Source organism: Salmo salar, chromosome ssa16 (assembly GCF_905237065.1).
Source record: "Salmo salar chromosome ssa16, Ssal_v3.1, whole genome shotgun sequence".
NCBI lineage: Eukaryota > Metazoa > Chordata > Actinopteri > Salmoniformes > Salmonidae > Salmo > Salmo salar.
The window spans coordinates 73,498,036-73,519,164 of NC_059457.1; the positions used below are offsets into that span (position 1 = coordinate 73,498,036).

The 21,129-nt window shown below is 40.7% G+C and overlaps 20 non-coding genes across 20 annotated transcripts; all 20 read left to right on the forward strand.

The window, feature by feature from the left end:
* The first annotated feature begins 621 nt into the window (after positions 1–621).
* On the forward strand, positions 622–704 carry trnal-cag (transfer RNA leucine (anticodon CAG)). Its single transcript has one exon. It is a non-coding gene; the product is annotated as a tRNA-Leu (tRNA).
* Positions 705–1,485: 781 nt separating this feature from the next.
* On the forward strand, positions 1,486–1,568 carry trnal-cag (transfer RNA leucine (anticodon CAG)). The gene has a single exon. It is a non-coding gene; the product is annotated as a tRNA-Leu (tRNA).
* A 782-nt stretch (positions 1,569–2,350) lies between these two features.
* trnal-cag (transfer RNA leucine (anticodon CAG)) lies at positions 2,351–2,433 on the forward strand. Its single transcript has one exon. It is a non-coding gene; the product is annotated as a tRNA-Leu (tRNA).
* Positions 2,434–3,381: 948 nt separating this feature from the next.
* trnal-cag (transfer RNA leucine (anticodon CAG)) lies at positions 3,382–3,464 on the forward strand. Its single transcript has one exon. It is a non-coding gene; the product is annotated as a tRNA-Leu (tRNA).
* A 947-nt stretch (positions 3,465–4,411) lies between these two features.
* trnal-cag (transfer RNA leucine (anticodon CAG)) lies at positions 4,412–4,494 on the forward strand. Its single transcript has one exon. It is a non-coding gene; the product is annotated as a tRNA-Leu (tRNA).
* A 947-nt stretch (positions 4,495–5,441) lies between these two features.
* On the forward strand, positions 5,442–5,524 carry trnal-cag (transfer RNA leucine (anticodon CAG)). Its single transcript has one exon. It is a non-coding gene; the product is annotated as a tRNA-Leu (tRNA).
* A 783-nt stretch (positions 5,525–6,307) lies between these two features.
* trnal-cag (transfer RNA leucine (anticodon CAG)) lies at positions 6,308–6,390 on the forward strand. The gene has a single exon. It is a non-coding gene; the product is annotated as a tRNA-Leu (tRNA).
* A 788-nt stretch (positions 6,391–7,178) lies between these two features.
* trnal-cag (transfer RNA leucine (anticodon CAG)) lies at positions 7,179–7,261 on the forward strand. Its single transcript has one exon. It is a non-coding gene; the product is annotated as a tRNA-Leu (tRNA).
* A 784-nt stretch (positions 7,262–8,045) lies between these two features.
* On the forward strand, positions 8,046–8,128 carry trnal-cag (transfer RNA leucine (anticodon CAG)). Its single transcript has one exon. It is a non-coding gene; the product is annotated as a tRNA-Leu (tRNA).
* Positions 8,129–8,741: 613 nt separating this feature from the next.
* Positions 8,742–8,824, forward strand: trnal-cag (transfer RNA leucine (anticodon CAG)). The gene has a single exon. It is a non-coding gene; the product is annotated as a tRNA-Leu (tRNA).
* A 781-nt stretch (positions 8,825–9,605) lies between these two features.
* Positions 9,606–9,688, forward strand: trnal-uag (transfer RNA leucine (anticodon UAG)). The gene has a single exon. It is a non-coding gene; the product is annotated as a tRNA-Leu (tRNA).
* A 780-nt stretch (positions 9,689–10,468) lies between these two features.
* On the forward strand, positions 10,469–10,551 carry trnal-cag (transfer RNA leucine (anticodon CAG)). Its single transcript has one exon. It is a non-coding gene; the product is annotated as a tRNA-Leu (tRNA).
* A 613-nt stretch (positions 10,552–11,164) lies between these two features.
* On the forward strand, positions 11,165–11,247 carry trnal-uag (transfer RNA leucine (anticodon UAG)). The gene has a single exon. It is a non-coding gene; the product is annotated as a tRNA-Leu (tRNA).
* Positions 11,248–13,059: 1,812 nt separating this feature from the next.
* trnal-uag (transfer RNA leucine (anticodon UAG)) lies at positions 13,060–13,142 on the forward strand. The gene has a single exon. It is a non-coding gene; the product is annotated as a tRNA-Leu (tRNA).
* A 780-nt stretch (positions 13,143–13,922) lies between these two features.
* Positions 13,923–14,005, forward strand: trnal-uag (transfer RNA leucine (anticodon UAG)). Its single transcript has one exon. It is a non-coding gene; the product is annotated as a tRNA-Leu (tRNA).
* A 780-nt stretch (positions 14,006–14,785) lies between these two features.
* On the forward strand, positions 14,786–14,868 carry trnal-cag (transfer RNA leucine (anticodon CAG)). Its single transcript has one exon. It is a non-coding gene; the product is annotated as a tRNA-Leu (tRNA).
* Positions 14,869–15,648: 780 nt separating this feature from the next.
* trnal-cag (transfer RNA leucine (anticodon CAG)) lies at positions 15,649–15,731 on the forward strand. Its single transcript has one exon. It is a non-coding gene; the product is annotated as a tRNA-Leu (tRNA).
* Positions 15,732–17,721: 1,990 nt separating this feature from the next.
* On the forward strand, positions 17,722–17,804 carry trnal-uag (transfer RNA leucine (anticodon UAG)). The gene has a single exon. It is a non-coding gene; the product is annotated as a tRNA-Leu (tRNA).
* A 1,643-nt stretch (positions 17,805–19,447) lies between these two features.
* On the forward strand, positions 19,448–19,530 carry trnal-uag (transfer RNA leucine (anticodon UAG)). The gene has a single exon. It is a non-coding gene; the product is annotated as a tRNA-Leu (tRNA).
* Positions 19,531–20,311: 781 nt separating this feature from the next.
* trnal-cag (transfer RNA leucine (anticodon CAG)) lies at positions 20,312–20,394 on the forward strand. Its single transcript has one exon. It is a non-coding gene; the product is annotated as a tRNA-Leu (tRNA).
* The last annotated feature ends 735 nt before the right edge of the window (positions 20,395–21,129 follow it).

Genomic DNA, 21,129 nt, shown 5'->3' on the forward strand with positions numbered 1-21,129 from the left:
TTCTGAGAAGCTTTTAACGCCTGCATGTCATACTGCTTTGTAATAACCAGTTGACAAATAAATGACTTAAGATAATGGAAATAACACCTAGTTAACATGTGTAGTGAATAATTAAGAGAATCCTTTCAGGTCGCAGTCTCCCCTGGAGGTGTGGGTTCGAATCCCACTTCTGACAAGCTTTTAACGCCTGCATGTCATACTGCTTTGCAATAACCAGTTGACAAATAAATGACTTAAGATAATGGAAATAACACCTAGTTAAAATGTGTAGTGAATAACTATCGTATTTTTTACATTCTGAAAAAACAGCTATTTGATGAGAGGTTGAAAGAGAATTACACGAATTTCACAGGCGGGCAACAAACAGGCAAATAACGAAAGGCATCTCGGAACGGACAACTCGTCGGTCGTTGTCACGACTACGCTTTTTCCATTGAAGGACATATTGAGGATAAATCAATGACTGGAGTTTTCAATTGATAAAAACCAATGACTATTTGATGTTGAAAGTGCAAGTCAGTATTGTGCATTTACTGGACTTTGTGGTGATCTCAGGAGGCCGTGCCTATTTCTACTTTTACCTAGTACGCTTTATCCCGACACCAAAGCCAGTTGTTCAGAGTCAGGATGGCCGAGCGGTCTAAGGCGCTGCGTTCAGGTCGCAGTCTCCCCTGGAGGTGTGGGTTCGAATCCCACTTCTGACAAGCTTTTAACGCCTGCATGTCATACTGCTTTGTAATAACCAGTTGACAAATAAATGACTTAAGATAATGGAAATAACACCTAGTTAACATGTGTAGTGAATAATTAAGAGAATCCTTTCAGGTCGCAGTCTCCCCTGGAGGTGTGGGTTCGAATCCCACTTCTGACAAGCTTTTAACGCCTGCATGTCATACTGCTTTGTAATAACCAGTTGACAAATAAATGACTTAAGATAATGGAAATAACACCAAGTTAACATGTGTAGTGAATAATTAAGAGAATCCTTTCAGGTCGCAGTCTCCCCTGGAGGTGTGGGTTCGAATCCCACTTCTGACAAGCTTTTAACGCCTGCATGTCATACTGCTTTGCAATAACCAGTTGATGAATAAATGACTTAATATAATGGAAATAACACCTAGTTAAAATGTGTAGTGAATAACTATCGTATTTTTAACATTCTGCAAAAACAGCTAGTTGATGAGAGGTTGAAAGAGAATTGCAAGAATTTCACAGGCGGGCCACAAAACAGGCAAATAACAAAAGGCATCTCGGAACGCACAACTCGTCGGTCGTTGTCACGACTACGCTTTTTCCATTGAAGGACATATTGAGGATAAATCAATGACTGGAGTTTTTAATTGATAAAAACCAATGACTATTTGATGTTGAAAGTGCAAGTCAGTATTGTGCATTTACTGGTCTTTGTGGTGATCTCAGGAGGCCGTGCCTATTTCTACTTTTACCTAGTACGCTTTATCCCGACACCAAAGCCAGTTGTTCAGAGTCAGGATGGCCGAGCGGTCTAAGGCGCTGCGTTCAGGTCGCAGTCTCCCCTGGAGGCGTGGGTTCGAATCCCACTTCTGACAAGCTTTTAACGCCTGCATGTCATACTGCTTTGTAATAACCAGTTGACAAATAAATGACTTAAGATAATGGAAATAACACCTAGTTAACATGTGTAGTGAATAATTAAGAGAATCCTTTCAGGTCGCAGTCTCCCCTGGAGGTGTGGGTTCGAATCCCACTTCTGACAAGCTTTTAACGCCTGCATGTCATACTGCTTTGTAATAACCAGTTGACAAATAAATGACTTAAGATAATGGAAATAACACCTAGTTAACATGTGTAGTGAATAATTAAGAGAATCCTTTCAGGTCGCAGTCTCCCCTGGAGGTGTGGGTTCGAATCCCACTTCTGACAAGCTTTTAACGCCTGCATGTCATACTGCTTTGTAATAACCAGTTGAGAAATAAATGACTTAAGATAATGGAAATAACACCTAGTTAACATGTGTAGTGAATAACTATCGTATTTTTAACATTCTGCAAAAACAGCTAGTTGATGAGAGGTTGAAAGAGAATTGCAAGAATTTCACAGGCGGGCCACAAAAACAGGCAAATAACAAAAGGCATCTCGGAACGCACAACTCGTCGGTCGTTGTCACGACTACGCTTTTTCCATTGAAGGACATATTGAGGATAAATCAATGACTGGAGTTTTTAATTGATAAAAACCAATGACTATTTGATGTTGAAAGTGCAAGTCAGTATTGTGCATTTACTGGTCTTTGTGGTGATCTCAGGAGGCCGTGCCTATTTCTACTTTTACCTAGTACGCTTTATCCCGACACCAAAGCAAGTTGTTCAGAGGCAGGATGGCCGAGCGGTCTAAGGCGCTGCGTTCAGGTCGCAGTCTCCACTGGAGGCGTGGGTTCGAATCCCACTTCTGACAAGCTTTTAACGCCTGCATGTCATACTGCTTTGTAATAACCAGTTGACAAATAAATGACTTAAGATAATGGAAATAACACCTAGTTAACATGTGTAGTGAATAATTAAGAGAATCCTTTCAGGTCGCAGTCTCCCCTGGAGGTGTGGGTTCGAATCCCACTTCTGACAAGCTTTTAACGCCTGCATGTCATACTGCTTTGTAATAACCAGTTGACAAATAAATGACTTAAGATAATGGAAATAACACCAAGTTAACATGTGTAGTGAATAATTAAGAGAATCCTTTCAGGTCGCAGTCTCCCCTGGAGGTGTGGGTTCGAATCCCACTTCTGACAAAGCTTTTAACGCCTGCATGTCATACTGCTTTGTAATAACCAGTTGACAAATAAATGACTTAAGATAATGGAAATAACACCTAGTTAACATGTGTAGTGAATAATTAAGAGAATCCTTTCAGGTCGCAGTCTCCCCTGGAGGTGTGGGTTCGAATCCCACTTCTGACAAGCTTTTAACGCCTGCATGTCATACTGCTTTGTAATAACCTGTTGAGAAATAAATGACTTAAGATAATGGAAATAACACCTAGTTAAAATGTGTAGTGAATAACTATCGTATTTTTAACATTCTGCAAAAACAGCTAGTTGATGAGAGGTTGAAAGAGAATTGCACGAATTTCACAGGCGGGCCACAAACAGGCAAATAACAAAAGGCATCTCGGAACGGACAACTCGTCGGTCGTTGTCACGACTACGCTTTTTCCATTGAAGGACATATTGAGGATAAATCAATGACTGGAGTTTTTAATTGATAAAAACCAATGACTATTTGATGTTGAAAGTGCAAGTCAGTATTGTGCATTTACTGGTCTTTGTGGTGATCTCAGGAGGCCGTGCCTATTTCTACTTTTACCTAGTACGCTTTATCCCGACACCAAAGCCAGTTGTTCAGAGTCAGGATGGCCGAGCGGTCTAAGGCGCTGCGTTCAGGTCGCAGTCTCCACTGGAGGCGTGGGTTCGAATCCCACTTCTGACAAGCTTTTAACGCCTGCATGTCATACTGCTTTGTAATAACCAGTTGACAAATAAATGACTTAAGATAATGGAAATAACACCTAGTTAACATGTGTAGTGAATAATTAAGAGAATCCTTTCAGGTCGCAGTCTCCCCTGGAGGTGTGGGTTCGAATCCCACTTCTGACAAGCTTTTAACGCCTGCATGTCATACTGCTTTGTAATAACCAGTTGACAAATAAATGACTTAAGATAATGGAAATAACACCTAGTTAACATGTGTAGTGAATAATTAAGAGAATCCTTTCAGGTCGCAGTCTCCCCTGGAGGTGTGGGTTCGAATCCCACTTCTGACAAGCTTTTAACGCCTGCATGTCATACTGCTTTGTAATAACCAGTTGACAAATAAATGACTTAAGATAATGGAAATAACACCTAGTTAACATGTGTAGTGAATAATTAAGAGAATCCTTTCAGGTCGCAGTCTCCCCTGGAGGTGTGGGTTCGAATCCCACTTCTGACAAGCTTTTAACGCCTGCATGTCATACTGCTTTGTAATAACCAGTTGATAAATAAATGACTTAAGATAATGGAAATAACACCTAGTTAAAATGTGTAGTGAATAACTATCGTATTTTTAACATTCTGCAAAAACAGCTAGTTGATGAGAGGTTGAAAGAGAATTGCACGAATTTCACAGGCGGGCCACAAACAGGCAAATAACAAAAGGCATCTCGGAACGCACAACTCGTCGGTCGTTGTCACGACTACGCTTTTTCCATTGAAGGACATATTGAGGATAAATCAATGACTGGAGTTTTTAATTGATAAAAACCAATGACTATTTGATGTTGAAAGTGCAAGTCAGTATTGTGCATTTACTGGTCTTTGTGGTGATCTCAGGAGGCCGTGCCTATTTCTACTTTTACCTAGTACGCTTTATCCCGACACCAAAGCCAGTTGTTCAGAGTCAGGATGGCCGAGCGGTCTAAGGCGCTGCGTTCAGGTCGCAGTCTCCACTGGAGGCGTGGGTTCGAATCCCACTTCTGACAAGCTTTTAACGCCTGCATGTCATACTGCTTTGTAATAACCAGTTGACAAATAAATGACTTAAGATAATGGAAATAACACCTAGTTAACATGTGTAGTGAATAATTAAGAGAATCCTTTCAGGTCGCAGTCTCCCCTGGAGGTGTGGGTTCGAATCCCACTTCTGACAAGCTTTTAACGCCTGCATGTCATACTGCTTTGTAATAACCAGTTGACAAATAAATGACTTAAGATAATGGAAATAACACCAAGTTAACATGTGTAGTGAATAATTAAGAGAATCCTTTCAGGTCGCAGTCTCCACTGGAGGTGTGGGTTCGAATCCCACTTCTGACAAGCTTTTAACGCCTGCATGTCATACTGCTTTGTAATAACCAGTTGACAAATAAATGACTTAAGATAATGGAAATAACACCTAGTTAACATGTGTAGTGAATAATTAAGAGAATCCTTTCAGGTCGCAGTCTCCCCTGGAGGTGTGGGTTCGAATCCCACTTCTGACAAGCTTTTAACACCTGCATGTCATACTGCTTTGTAATAACCAGTTGAGAAATAAATGACTTAAGATAATGGAAATAACACCTAGTTAAAATGTGTAGTGAATAACTATCGTATTTTTAACATTCTGCAAAAACAGCTAGTTGATGAGAGGTTGAAAGAGAATTGCACGAATTTCACAGGCGGGCCACAAACAGGCAAATAACAAAAGGCATCTCGGAACGCACAACTCGTCGGTCGTTGTCACGACTACGCTTTTTCCATTGAAGGACATATTGAGGATAAATCAATGACTGGAGTTTTTAATTGATAAAAACCAATGACTATTTGATGTTGAAAGTGCAAGTCAGTATTGTGCATTTACTGGTCTTTGTGGTGATCTCAGGAGGCCGTGCCTATTTCTACTTTTACCTAGTACGCTTTATCCCGACACCAAAGCCAGTTGTTCAGAGTCAGGATGGCCGAGCGGTCTAAGGCGCTGCGTTCAGGTCGCAGTCTCCACTGGAGGCGTGGGTTCGAATCCCACTTCTGACAAGCTTTTAACGCCTGCATGTCATACTGCTTTGTAATAACCAGTTGACAAATAAATGACTTAAGATAATGGAAATAACACCTAGTTAACATGTGTAGTGAATAATTAAGAGAATCCTTTCAGGTCGCAGTCTCCCCTGGAGGTGTGGGTTCGAATCCCACTTCTGACAAGCTTTTAACGCCTGCATGTCATACTGCTTTGTAATCACCAGTTGACAAATAAATGACTTAAGATAATGGAAATAACACCTAGTTAACATGTGTAGTGAATAATTAAGAGAATCCTTTCAGGTCGCAGTCTCCCCTGGAGGTGTGGGTTCGAATCCCACTTCTGACAAGCTTTTAACGCCTGCATGTCATACTGCTTTGTAATAACCAGTTGAGAAATAAATGACTTAAGATAATGGAAATAACACCTAGTTAAAATGTGTAGTGAATAACTATCGTATTTTTAACATTCTGCAAAAACAGCTAGTTGATGAGAGGTTGAAAGAGAATTGCAAGAATTTCACAGGCGGGCCACAAAAACAGGCAAATAACAGAAAGGCATCTCGGAACGGACAACTCGTCGGTCGTTGTCACGACTACGCTTTTTCCATTGAAGGACATATTGAGGATAAATCAATGACTGGAGTTTTTAATTGATAAAAACCAATGACTATTTGATGTTGAAAGTGCAAGTCAGTATTGTGCATTTACTGGTCTTTGTGGTGATCTCAGGAGGCCGTACCTATTTCTACTTTTACCTAGTACGCTTTATCCCAACACCAAAGCAAGTTGTTCAGAGTCAGGATGGCCGAGCGGTCTAAGGCGCTGCGTTCAGGTCGCAGTCTCCACTGGAGGCGTGGGTTCGAATCCCACTTCTGACAAGCTTTTAACGCCTGCATGTCATACTGCTTTGTAATAACCAGTTGACAAATAAATGACTTAAGATAATGGAAATAACACCTAGTTAACATGTGTAGTGAATAATTAAGAGAATCCTTTCAGGTCGCAGTCTCCACTGGAGGTGTGGGTTCGAATCCCACTTCTGACAAGCTTTTAACGCCTGCATGTCATACTGCTTTGTAATAACCAGTTGACAAATAAATGACTTAAGATAATGGAAATAACACCAAGTTAACATGTGTAGTGAATAATTAAGAGAATCCTTTCAGGTCGCAGTCTGCCACTGGAGGTGTGGGTTCGAATCCCACTTCTGGACAAGCTTTTAACGCCTGCATGTCATACTGCTTTGTAATAACCAGTTGAGAAATAAAATGACTTAAGATAATGGAAATAACACCTAGTTAAAATGTGTAGTGAATAACTATACCGTATTTTTAACATTTTGCAAAAACAGGCCTAGTTGATGAGAGGTTGAAAGAGAATTGCAAGAATTTTCACAGGCGGGCCACAAACAGGCAAATAACAAAAGGCATCTCGGAACGCACAACTCGTCGGTCGTTGTCACGACTACGCTTTTTCCATTGAAGGACATATTGAGGATAAATCAATGACTGGAGTTTTTAATTGATAAAAACCAATGACTATTTGATGTTGAAAGTGCAAGTCAGTATTGTGCATTTACTGGTCTTTGTGGTGATCTCAGGAGGCCGTGCCTATTTCTACTTTTACCTAGTACGCTTTATCCCGACACCAAAGCCAGTTGTTCAGAGTCAGGATGGCCGAGCGGTCTAAGGCGCTGCGTTCAGGTCGCAGTCTCCACTGGAGGCGTGGGTTCGAATCCCACTTCTGACAAGCTTTTAACGCCTGCATGTCATACTGCTTTGTAATAACCAGTTGACAAATAAATGACTTAAGATAATGGAAATAACACCTAGTTAACATGTGTAGTGAATAATTAAGAGAATCCTTTCAGGTCGCAGTCTCCCCTGGAGGTGTGGGTTCGAATCCCACTTCTGACAAGCTTTTAACGCCTGCATGTCATACTGCTTTGTAATAACCAGTTGACAAATAAATGACTTAAGATAATGGAAATAACACCTAGTTAACATGTGTAGTGAATAATTAAGAGAATCCTTTCAGGTCGCAGTCTCCCCTGGAGGTGTGGGTTCGAATCCCACTTCTGACAAGCTTTTAACGCCTGCATGTCATACTGCTTTGTAATAACCAGTTGAGAAATAAATGACTTAAGATAATGGAAATAACACCTAGTTAAAAATGTGTAGTGAATAACTATCGTATTTTTAACATTTTGCAAAAACAGCTAGTTGATGAGAGGTTGAAAGAGAATTGCAAGAATTTCACAGGCGGGCCACAAAACAGGCAAATAACAGAAAGGCATCTCGGAACGGACAACTCGTCGGTCGTTGTCACCGACTACGCTTTTTCCATTGAAGGACATATTGAGGATAAATCAATGACTGGAGTTTTTAATTGATAAAAACCAATGACTATTTGATGTTGAAAGTGCAAGTCAGTATTGTGCATTTACTGGTCTTTGTGGTGATCTCAGGAGGCCGTGCCTATTTCTACTTTTACCTAGTACGCTTTATCCCGACACCAAAGCCAGTTGTTCAGAGTCAGGATGGCCGAGCGGTCTAAGGCGCTGCGTTCAGGTCGCAGTCTCCCCTGGAGGCGTGGGTTCGAATCCCACTTCTGACAAGCTTTTAACGCCTGCATGTCATACTGCTTTGTAATAACCAGTTGACAAATAAATGACTTAAGATAATGGAAATAACACCTAGTTAACATGTGTAGTGAATAATTAAGAGAATCCTTTCAGGTCCCAGTCTCCCCTGGAGGTGTGGGTTCGAATCCCACTTCTGACAAGCTTTTAACGCCTGCATGTCATACTGCTTTGTAATAACCAGTTGACAAATAAATGACTTAAGATAATGGAAATAACACCAAGTTAACATGTGTAGTGAATAACTATCGTATTTTTAACATTCTGCAAAAACAGCTAGTTGATGAGAGGTTGAAAGAGAATTGCAAGAATTTCACAGGCGGGCCACAAAAACAGGCAAATAAAAGGCATCTCGGAACGCACAACTCGTTGGTCGTTGTCACGAACTACGCTTTTTCCATTGAAGGACATATTGAGGATAAATCAATGACTGGAGTTTTTAATTGATAAAAACCAATGACTATTTGATGTTGAAAGTGCAAGTCAGTATTGTGCATTTACTGGTCTTTGTGGTGATCTCAGGAGGCCGTGCCTATTTCTACTTTTACCTAGTACGCTTTATCCCAACACCAAAGCAAGTTGTTCAGAGGCAGGATGGCCGAGCGGTCTAAGGCGCTGCGTTCAGGTCGCAGTCTCCACTGGAGGCGTGGGTTCGAATCCCACTTCTGACAAGCTTTTAACGCCTGCATGTCATACTGCTTTGTAATAACCAGTTGACAAATAAATGACTTAAGATAATGGAAATAACACCTAGTTAACATGTGTAGTGAATAATTAAGAGAATCCTTTCAGGTCGCAGTCTCCACTGGAGGCGTGGGTTCGAATCCCACTTCTGACAAACTTTTAACGCCTGCATGTCATACTGCTTTGTAATAACCAGTTGACAATTAAATTACTTAAGATAATGGAAATAACACCTAGTTAACATGTGTAGTGAATAATTAAGAGAATCCTTTCAGGTCGCAGTCTCCCCTGGAGGTGTGGGTTCGAATCCCACTTCTGACAAGCTTTTAACGCCTGCATGTCATACTGCTTTGTAATAACCAGTTGACAAATAAATGACTTAAGATAATGGAAATAACACCAAGTTAACATGTGTAGTGAATAACTATCGTATTTTTAACATTCTGCAAAAACAGCTAGTTGATGAGAGGTTGAAAGAGAATTGCAAGAATTTCACAGGCGGGCCACAAAAACAGGCAAATAACAAAAGGCATCTCGGAACGCACAACTCGTCGGTCGTTGTCACGACTACGCTTTTTCCATTGAAGGACATATTGAGGATAAATCAATGACTGGAGTTTTTAATTGATAAAAACAATGACTATTTGATGTTGAAAGTGCAAGTCAGTATTGTGCATTTACTGGTCTTTGTGGTGATCTCAGGAGGCCGTGCCTATTTCTACTTTTACCTAGTACGCTTTATCCCGACACCAAAGCCAGTTGTTCAGAGTCAGGATGGCCGAGCGGTCTAAGGCGCTGCGTTTAGGTCGCAGTCTCCACTGGAGGCGTGGGTTCGAATCCCACTTCTGACAAACTTTTAACGCCTGCATGTCATACTGCTTTGTAATAACCAGTTGACAAATAAATGACTTAAGATAATGGAAATAACACCTAGTTAACATGTGTAGTGAATAATTAAGAGAATCCTTTCAGGTCGCAGTCTCCCCTGGAGGTGTGGGTTCGAATCCCACTTCTGACAAGCTTTTAACGCCTGCATGTCATACTGCTTTGTAATAACCAGTTGACAAATAAATGACTTAAGATAATGGAAATAACACCTAGTTAACATGTGTAGTGAATAATTAAGAGAATCCTTTCAGGTCGCAGTCTCCCCTGGAGGTGTGGGTTCGAATCCCACTTCTGACAAGCTTTTAACGCCTGCATGTCATACTGCTTTGTAATAACCAGTTGAGAAATAAATGACTTAAGATAATGGAAATAACACCTAGTTAAAATGTGTAGTGAATAACTATCGTATTTTTAACATTCTGCAAAAACAGCTAGTTGATGAGAGGTTGAAAGAGAATTGCACGAATTTCACAGGCGGGCCACAAACAGGCAAATAACAAAAGGCATCTCGGAACGGACAACTCGTCGGTCGTTGTCACGACTACGCTTTTTCCATTGAAGGACATATTGAGGATAAATCAATGACTGGAGTTTTTAATTGATAAAAACCAATGACTATTTGATGTTGAAAGTGCAAGTCAGTATTGTGCATTTACTGGTCTTTGTGGTGATCTCAGGAGGCCGTGCCTATTTCTACTTTTACCTAGTACGCTTTATCCCAACACCAAAGCAAGTTGTTCAGAGTCAGGATGGCCGAGCGGTCTAAGGCGCTGCGTTCAGGTCGCAGTCTCCACTGGAGGCGTGGGTTCGAATCCCACTTCTGACAAGCTTTTAACGCCTGCATGTCATACTGCTTTGTAATAACCAGTTGACAAATAAATGACTTAAGATAATGGAAATAACACCTAGTTAACATGTGTAGTGAATAATTAAGAGAATCCTTTCAGGTCGCAGTCTCCCCTGGAGGTGTGGGTTCGAATCCCACTTCTGACAAGCTTTTAACACCTGCATGTCATACTGCTTTGTAATAACCTGTTGAGAAATAAATGACTTAAGATAATGGAAATAACACCTAGTCAAAATGTGTAGTGAATAACTATCGTATTTTTAACATTCTGCAAAAACAGCTAGTTGATGAGAGGTTGAAAGAGAATTGCACGAATTTCACAGGCGGGCCACAAACAGGCAAATAACAAAAGGCATCTCGGAACGCACAACTCGTCGGTCGTTGTCACGACTACGCTTTTTCCATTGAAGGACATATTGAGGATAAATCAATGACTGGAGTTTTTAATTGATAAAAACCAATGACTATTTGATGTTGAAAGTGCAAGTCAGTATTGTGCATTTACTGGTCTTTGTGGTGATCTCAGGAGGCCGTGCCTATTTCTACTTTTACCTAGTACGCTTTATCCCAACACCAAAGCAAGTTGTTCAGAGTCAGGATGGCCGAGCGGTCTAAGGCGCTGCGTTTAGGTCGCAGTCTCCACTGGAGGCGTGGGTTCGAATCCCACTTCTGACAAGCTTTTAACGCCTGCATGTCATACTGCTTTGTAATAACCAGTTGACAAATAAATGACTTAAGATAATGGAAATAACACCTAGTTAACATGTGTAGTGAATAATTAAGAGAATCCTTTCAGGTCGCAGTCTCCACTGGAGGTGTGGGTTCGAATCCCACTTCTGACAAGCTTTTAACGCCTGCATGTCATACTGCTTTGTAATAACCAGTTGACAAATTAAATGACTTAAGATAATGGAAATAACACCTAGTTAACATGTGTAGTGAATAATTAAGAGAATCCTTTCAGGTCGCAGTCTCCCCTGGAGGTGTGGGTTCGAATCCCACTTCTGACAAGCTTTTAACGCCTGCATGTCATACTGCTTTGTAATAACCTGTTGAGAAATAAATGACTTAAGATAATGGAAATAACACCTAGTTAAAATGTGTAGTGAATAACTATCGTATTTTTAACATTCTGCAAAAACAGCTAGTTGATGAGAGGTTGAAAGAGAATTGCACGAATTTCACAGGCGGGCCACAAAACAGGCAAATAACAAAAGGCATCTCGGAACGGACAACTCGTCGGTCGTTGTCACGACTACGCTTTTTCCATTGAAGGACATATTGAGGATAAATCAATGACTGGAGTTTTTAATTGATAAAAACCAATGACTATTTGATGTTGAAAGTGCAAGTCAGTATTGTGCATTTACTGGTCTTTGTGGTGATCTCAGGAGGCCGTGCCTATTTCTACTTTTACCTAGTACGCTTTATCCCAACACCAAATCAAGCTGTTCAGAGGCAGGATGACCGAGCGGTCTAAGGCGCTGCGTTCAGGTCGCAGTCTCCACTGGAGTCGTGTGTTCGAATCCCACTTCTGACATGCTTTTAACGCCTGCATGTCATACTGCTTTGTAATAACCAGTTGACAAATAAATGACTTAACATAATGGAAATAACACCTAGTTAACATGTGTAGTGAATAATTAAGAGAATCCTTTCAGGTCGCAGTCTCCACTGGAGGTGTGGGTTGGAATCCCACTTCTGACAAGCTTTTAACGCCTGCATGTCATACTGCTTTGTAATAACCAGTTGACAAATAAATGACTTAACATAATGGAAATAACACCTAGTTAACATGTGTAGTGAATAATTAAGAGAATCCTTTCAGGTCGCAGTCTCCACTGGAGGTGTGGGTTCGAATCCCACTTCTGACAAGCTTTTAACGCCTGCATGTCATACTGCTTTGTAATAACCAGTTGACAAATAAATGACTTAAGATAATGGAAATAACACCTAGTTAACATGTGTAGTGAATAATTAAGAGAATCCTTTCAGGTCGCAGTCTCCCCTGGAGGTGTGGGTTCGAATCCCACTTCTGACAAGCTTTTAACGCCTGCATGTCATACTGCTTTGTAATAACCTGTTGAGAAATAAATGACTTAAGATAATGGAAATAACACCTAGTTAAAATGTGTAGTGAATAACTATCGTATTTTTAACATTCTGCAAAAACAGCTAGTTGATGAGAGGTTGAAAGAGAATTGCACGAATTTCACAGGCGGGCCACAAACAGGCAAATAACAAAAGGCATCTCGGAACGCACAACTCGTCGGTCGTTGTCACGACTACGCTTTTTCCATTGAAGGACATATTGAGGATAAATCAATGACTGGAGTTTTTAATTGATAAAAACCAATGACTATTTGATGTTGAAAGTGCAAGTCAGTATTGTGCATTTACTGGTCTTTGTGGTGATCTCAGGAGGCCGTGCCTATTTCTACTTTTACCTAGTACGCTTTATCCCAACACCAAAGCAAGTTGTTCAGAGTCAGGATGGCCGAGCGGTCTAAGGCGCTGCGTTTAGGTCGCAGTCTCCATTGGAGGCGTGGGTTCGAATCCCACTTCTGACAATCTTTTAACGCCTGCATGTCATACTGCTTTGTAATAACCAGTTGACAAATAAATGACTTAAGATAATGGAAATAACACCTAGTTAACATGTGTAGTGAATAATTAAGAGAATCCTTTCAGGTCGCAGTCTCCCCTGGAGGTGTGGGTTCGAATCCCACTTCTGACAAGCTTTTAACGCCTGCATGTCATACTGCTTTGTAATAACCAGTTGACAAATAAATGACTTAAGATAATGGAAATAACACCTAGTTAACATGTGTAGTGAATAATTAAGAGAATCCTTTCAGGTCGCAGTCTCCCCTGGAGGTGTGGGTTCGAATCCCACTTCTGACAAGCTTTTAACGCCTGCATGTCATACTGCTTTGTAATAACCTGTTGAGAAATAAATGACTTAAGATAATGGAAATAACACCTAGTTAAAATGTGTAGTGAATAACTATCGTATTTTTAACATTCTGCAAAAACAGCTAGTTGATGAGAGGTTGAAAGAGAATTGCACGAATTTCACAGGCGGGCCACAAACAGGCAAATAACAAAAGGCATCTCGGAACGGACAACTCGTCGGTCGTTGTCACGACTACGCTTTTTCCATTGAAGGACATATTGAGGATAAATCAATGACTGGAGTTTTTAATTGATAAAAACCAATGACTATTTGATGTTGAAAGTGCAAGTCAGTATTGTGCATTTACTGGTCTTTGTGGTGATCTCAGGAGGCCGTGCCTATTTCTACTTTTACCTAGTACGCTTTATCCCAACACCAAATCAAGCTGTTCAGAGGCAGGATGGCCGAGCGGTCTAAGGCGCTGCGTTTAGGTCGCAGTCTCCACTGGAGGCGTGGGTTCGAATCCCACTTCTGACAAACTTTTAACACCTGCATGTCATACTGCTTTGTAATAACCAGTTGACAAATAAATGACTTAAGATAATGGAAATAACACCTAGTTAACATGTGTAGTGAATAATTAAGAGAATCCTTTCAGGTCGCAGTCTCCACTGGAGGTGTGGGTTCGAATCCCACTTCTGACAAGCTTTTAACGCCTGCATGTCATACTGCTTTGTAATAACCAGTTGACAAATAAATGACTTAAGATAATGGAAATAACACCTAGTTAACATGTGTAGTGAATAATTAAGAGAATCCTTTCAGGTCGCAGTCTCCCCTGGAGGTGTGGGTTCGAATCCCACTTCTGACAAGCTTTTAACGCCTGCATGTCATACTGCTTTGTAATAACCTGTTGAGAAATAAATGACTTAAGATAATGGAAATAACACCTAGTTAAAATGTGTAGTGAATAACTATCGTATTTTTAACATTCTGCAAAAACAGCTAGTTGATGAGAGGTTGAAAGAGAATTGCACGAATTTCACAGGCGGGCCACAAACAGGCAAATAACAAAAGGCATCTCGGAACGCACAACTCGTCGGTCGTTGTCACGACTACGCTTTTTCCATTGAAGGACATATTGAGGATAAATCAATGACTGGAGTTTTTAATTGATAAAAACCAATGACTATTTGATGTTGAAAGTGCAAGTCAGTATTGTGCATTTACTGGTCTTTGTGGTGATCTCAGGAGGCCGTGCCTATTTCTACTTTTACCTAGTACGCTTTATCCCAACACCAAATCAAGCTGTTCAGAGGCAGGATGGCCGAGCGGTCTAAGGCGCTGCGTTCAGGTCGCAGTCTCCACTGGAGGCGTGGGTTCGAATCCCACTTCTGACAAGCTTTTAACGCCTGCATGTCATACTGCTTTGTAATAACCAGTTGACAAATAAATGACTTAAGATAATGGAAATAACACCTAGTTAACATGTGTAGTGAATAATTAAGAGAATCCTTTCAGGTCGCAGTCTCCACTGGAGGTGTGGGTTCGAATCCCACTTCTGACAAGCTTTTAACGCCTGCATGTCATACTGCTTTGTAATAACCAGTTGACAAATAAATTACTTAAGATAATGGAAATAACACCTAGTTAACATGTGTAGTGAATAATTAAGAGAATCCTTTCAGGTCGCAGTCTCCCCTGGAGGTGTGGGTTCGAATCCCACTTCTGACAAGCTTTTAACGCCTGCATGTCATACTGCTTTGTAATAACCTGTTGAGAAATAAATGACTTAAGATAATGGAAATAACACCTAGTTAAAATGTGTAGTGAATAACTATCGTATTTTTAACATTCTGCAAAAACAGCTAGTTGATGAGAGGTTGAAAGAGAATTGCACGAATTTCACAGGCGGGCCACAAACAGGCAAATAACAAAAGGCATCTCGGAACGGACAACTCGTCGGTCGTTGTCACGACTACGCTTTTTCCATTGAAGGACATATTGAGGATAAATCAATGACTGGAGTTTTTAATTGATAAAAACCAATGACTATTTGATGTTGAAAGTGCAAGTCAGTATTGTGCATTTACTGGTCTTTGTGGTGATCTCAGGAGGCCGTGCCTATTTCTACTTTTACCTAGTACGCTTTATCCCAACACCAAATCAAGCTGTTCAGAGTCAGGATGGCCGAGCGGTCTAAGGCGCTGCGTTCAGGTCGCAGTCTCCACTGGAGGCGTGGGTTCGAATCCCACTTCTGACAAGCTTTTAACGCCTGCATGTCATACTGCTTTGTAATAACCAGTTGACAAATAAATGACTTAAGATAATGGAAATAACACCTAGTTAACATGTGTAGTGAATAATTAAGAGAATCCTTTCAGGTCGCAGTCTCCCCTGGAGGTGTGGGTTCGAATCCCACTTCTGACAAGCTTTTAACGCCTGCATGTCATACTGCTTTGTAATAACCAGTTGACAAATAAATGACTTAACATAATGGAAATAACACCTAGTTAACATGTGTAGTGAATAATTAAGAGAATCCTTTCAGGTCGCAGTCTCCACTGGAGGTGTGGGTTCGAATCCCACTTCTGACAAGCTTTTAACGCCTGCATGTCATACTGCTTTGTAATAACCAGTTGACAAATAAATGACTTAAGATAATGGAAATAACACCTAGTTAACATGTGTAGTGAATAATTAAGAGAATCCTTTCAGGTCGCAGTCTCCCCTGGAGGTGTGGGTTCGAATCCCACTTCTGACAAGCTTTTAACGCCTGCATGTCATACTGCTTTGTAATAACCTGTTGAGAAATAAATGACTTAAGATAATGGAAATAACACCTAGTTAAAATGTGTAGTGAATAACTATCGTATTTTTAACATTCTGCAAAAACAGCTAGTTGATGAGAGGTTGAAAGAGAATTGCACGAATTTCACAGGCGGGCCACAAACAGGCAAATAACAAAAGGCATCTCGGAACGCACAACTCGTCGGTCGTTGTCACGACTACGCTTTTTCCATTGAAGGACATATTGAGGATAAATCAATGACTGGAGTTTTTAATTGATAAAAACCAATGACTATTTGATGTTGAAAGTGCAAGTCAGTATTGTGCATTTACTGGTCTTTTTGGTGATCCTTTGTGGTGATCTCAGGAGGCCGTGCCTATTTCTACTTTTACCTAGTACGCTTTATCCCAACACCAAATCAAGCTGTTCAGAGGCAGGATGACCGAGCGGTCTAAGGCGCTGCGTTCAGGTCGCAGTCTCAACTGGAGTCGTGTGTTCGAATCCCACTTCTGACATGCTTTTAACGCCTGCATGTCATACTGCTTTGTAATAACCAGTTGACAAATAAATGACTTAACATAATGGAAATAACACCTAGTTAACATGTGTAGTGAATAATTAAGAGAATCCTTTCAGGTCGCAGTCTCCACTGGAGGTGTGGGTTGGAATCCCACTTCTGACAAGCTTTTAACGCCTGCATGTCATACTGCTTTGTAATAACCAGTTGACAAATAAATGACTTAACATAATGGAAATAACACCTAGTTAACATGTGTAGTGAATAATTAAGAGAATCCTTTCAGGTCGCAGTCTCCACTGGAGGCGTGGGTTCGAATCCCACTTCTGACAAACTTTTAACGCCTGCATGTCATACTGCTTTGTAATAACCAGTTGACAATTAAATTACTTAAGATAATGGAAATAACACCTAGTTAACATGTGTAGTGAATAATTAAGAGAATCCTTTCAGGTCGCAGTCTCCCCTGGAGGTGTGGGTTCGAATCCCACTTCTGACAAGCTTTTAACACCTGCATGTCATACTGCTTTGTAATAACCTGTTGAGAAATAAATGACTTAAGATAATGGAAATAACACCTAGTTAAAATGTGTAGTGAATAACTATCGTATTTTTAACATTCTGCAAAAACAGCTAGTTGATGAGAGGTTGAAAGAGAATTGCACGAATTTCACAGGCGGGCCACAAACAGGCAAATAACAAAAGGCATCTCGGAACGCACAACTCGTCGGTCGTTGTCACGACTACGCTTTTTCCATTGAAGGACATATTGAGGATAAATCAATGACTGGAGTTTTTAATTGATAAAAACCAATGACTATTTGATGTTGAAAGTGCAAGTCAGTATTGTGCATTTACTGGTCTTTGTGGTGATCTCAGGAGGCCGTGCCTATTTCTACTTTTACCTAGTACGCTTTATCCCAACACCAAATCAAGCTGTTCAGAGTCAGGATGGCCGAGCGGTCTAAGGCGCTGCGTTTAGGTCGCAGTCTCCACTGGAGGTGTGGGTTCGAATCCCACTTCTGACAAGCTTTTAACGCCTGCATGTCATACTGCTTTGTAATAACCAGTTGACAAATAAATGACTTAAGATAATGGAAATAACACCTAGTTAACATGTGTAGTGAATAATTAAGAGAATCCTTTCAGGTCGCAGTCTCCCCTGGAGGTGTGGGTTCGAATCCCACTTCTGACAAGCTTTTAACGCCTGCATGTCATACTGCTTTGTAATAACCTGTTGAGAAATAAATGACTTAAGATAATGGAAATAACACCTAGTTAAAATGTGTAGTGAATAACTATCGTATTTTTAACATTCTGCAAAAACAGCTAGTTGATGAGAGGTTGAAAGAGAATTGCACGAATTTCACAGGCGGGCCACAAACAGGCAAATAACAAAAGGCATCTCGGAACGGACAACTCGTCGGTCGTTGTCACGACTACGCTTTTTCCATTGAAGGACATATTGAGGATAAATCAATGACTGGAGTTTTTAATTGATAAAAACCAATGACTATTTGATGTTGAAAGTGCAAGTCAGTATTGTGCATTTACTAGACTTTGTGGTGATCTCAGGAGGCCGGACCTATTTCTACTTTTACCTAGTACGCTTTATCCCAACACCAAATCAAGCTGTTCAGAGGCAGGATGACCGAGCGGTCTAAGGCGCTGCGTTCAGGTCGCAGTCTCAACTGGAGTCGTGTGTTCGAATCCCACTTCTGACATGCTTTTAACGCCTGCATGTCATACTGCTTTGTAATAACCAGTTGACAAATAAATGACTTAAGATAATGGAAATAACACCTAGTTAACATGTGTAGTGAATAATTAAGAGAATCCTTTCAGGTCGCAGTCTCCACTGGAGGTGTGGGTTGGAATCCCACTTCTGACAAGCTTTTAACGCCTGCATGTCATACTGCTTTGTAATAACATGTTGACAAATAAATGACTTAAGATAATGGAAATAACACCTAGTTAACATGTGTAGTGAATAATTAAGAGAATCCTTTCAGGTCGCTGTCTCCACTGGAGGCGTGGGTTCGAATCCCACTTCTGACAAACTTTTAACGCCTGCATGTCATACTGCTTTGTAATAACCAGTTGACAATTAAATTACTTAAGATAATGGAAATAACACCTAGTTAACATGTGTAGTGAATAATTAAGAGAATCCTTTCAGGTCGCAGTCTCCCCTGGAGGTGTGGGTTCGAATCCCACTTCTGACAAGCTTTTAACACCTGCATGTCATACTGCTTTGTAATAACCTGTTGAGAAATAAATGACTTAAGATAATGGAAATAACACCTAGTCAAAATGTGTAGTGAATAACTATCGTATTTTTAACATTCTGCAAAAACAGCTAGTTGATGAGAGGTTGAAAGAGAATTGCACGAATTTCACAGGCGGGCCACAAACAGGCAAATAACAAAAGGCATCTCGGAACGCACAACTCGTCGGTCGTTGTCACGACTACGCTTTTTCCATTGAAGGACATATTGAGGATAAATCAATGACTGGAGTTTTTAATTGATAAAAACCAATGACTATTTGATGTTGAAAGTGCAAGTCAGTATTGTGCATTTACTGGTCTTTGTGGTGATCTCAGGAGGCCGTGCCTATTTCTACTTTTACCTAGTACGCTTTATCCCAACACCAAATCAAGCTGTTCAGAGTCAGGATGGCCGAGCGGTCTAAGGCGCTGCGTTTAGGTCGCAGTCTCCATTGGAGGCGTGGGTTCGAATCCCACTTCTGACAATCTTTTAACGCCTGCATGTCATACTGCTTTGTAATAACCAGTTGACAAATAAATGACTTAAGATAATGGAAATAACCCCTAGTTAACATGTGTAGTGAATAATTAAGAGAATCCTTTCAGGTCGCAGTCTCCCCTGGAGGTGTGGGTTCGAATCCCACTTCTGACAAGCTTTTAACGCCTGCATGTCATACTGCTTTGCAATAACCAGTTGACAAATAAATGACTTAAGATAATGGAAATAACACCTAGTTAACATGTGTAGTGAATAATTAAGAGAATCCTTTCAGGTCGCAGTCTCCCCTGGAGGTGTGGGTTCGAATCCCACTTCTGACAAGCTTTTAACGCCTGCATGTCATACTGCTTTGTAATAACCTGTTGAGAAATAAATGACTTAAGATAATGGAAATAACACCTAGTTAAAATGTGTAGTGAATAACTATCGTATTTTTAACATTCTGCAAAAACAGCTAGTTGATGAGAGGTTGAAAGAGAATTGCACGAATTTCACAGGCGGGCCACAAACAGGCAAATAACAAAAGGCATCTCGGAACGGACAACTCGTCGGTCGTTGTCACGACTCACGCTTTTTCCATTGAAGGACATATTGAGGATAAATCAATGACTGGAGTTTTTAATTGATAAAAACCAATGACTATTTGATGTTGAAAGTGCAAGTCAGTATTGTGCATTTACTGGACTTTGTGGTGATCTCAGGAGGCCGGACCTATTTCTACTTTTACCTAGTACGCTTTATCCCGACACCAAATCAAGCTGTTCAGAGGCAGGATGACCGAGCGGTCTAAGGCGCTGCGTTCAGGTCGCAGTCTCCACTGGAGGCGTGGGTTCGAATCCCACTTCTGACAAGCTTTTAACGCCTGCATGTCATACTGCTTTGTAATAACCAGTTGACAAATAAATGACTTAAGATAATGGAAATAACGCCTAGTTGACATGTGTAGTGAATAATTAAGAGAATCCTTTCAGGTCGCAGTCTCCCCTGGAGGTGTGGATTGGAATCCCACTTCTGACAAGCTTTTAACGCCTGCACGTCATACTGCTTTGTAATAACCTGTTGAGAAATAAATGACTTAAGATAATGGAAATAACACCTAGTTAACATGTGTAGTGAATAATTCTCGTATTTTTTACATATGAATACAAGTTATCATGTTCCGTTATTGACCCTTAGTGGTGAGACGATGTATCTGCATCCTGGGCAACTTTCTTTCTTTCTGTTGTTCTGGCTTTGTGAAGAAAAATAAATCATATAATATTACTATTTCTACCGATACACGTTCTACATCAAGTCATTACAATGACCAATCGAGTATGTTAGAATCTACACATTTGTTGGTCGGAGTACGTCAGAATATTGAATTTTAGACCTCGTGCTGTCGTTACGGAATCAGCATGGCCGAGCCTTCTAAGGCGCTGCTTTCCCCTGGAGGCGTGGTGTTGAATCCCTCTCCTGAAAATGCTTTATCGCCCGTCTGTCACAGGGAAGTCATTCCAAATCATGGTGTAATACATTACCTCTTGAGAATTTTTTTTCTAAATCGATCGATGTAGAATCTTCATATTGCGCTTGATAATGCACT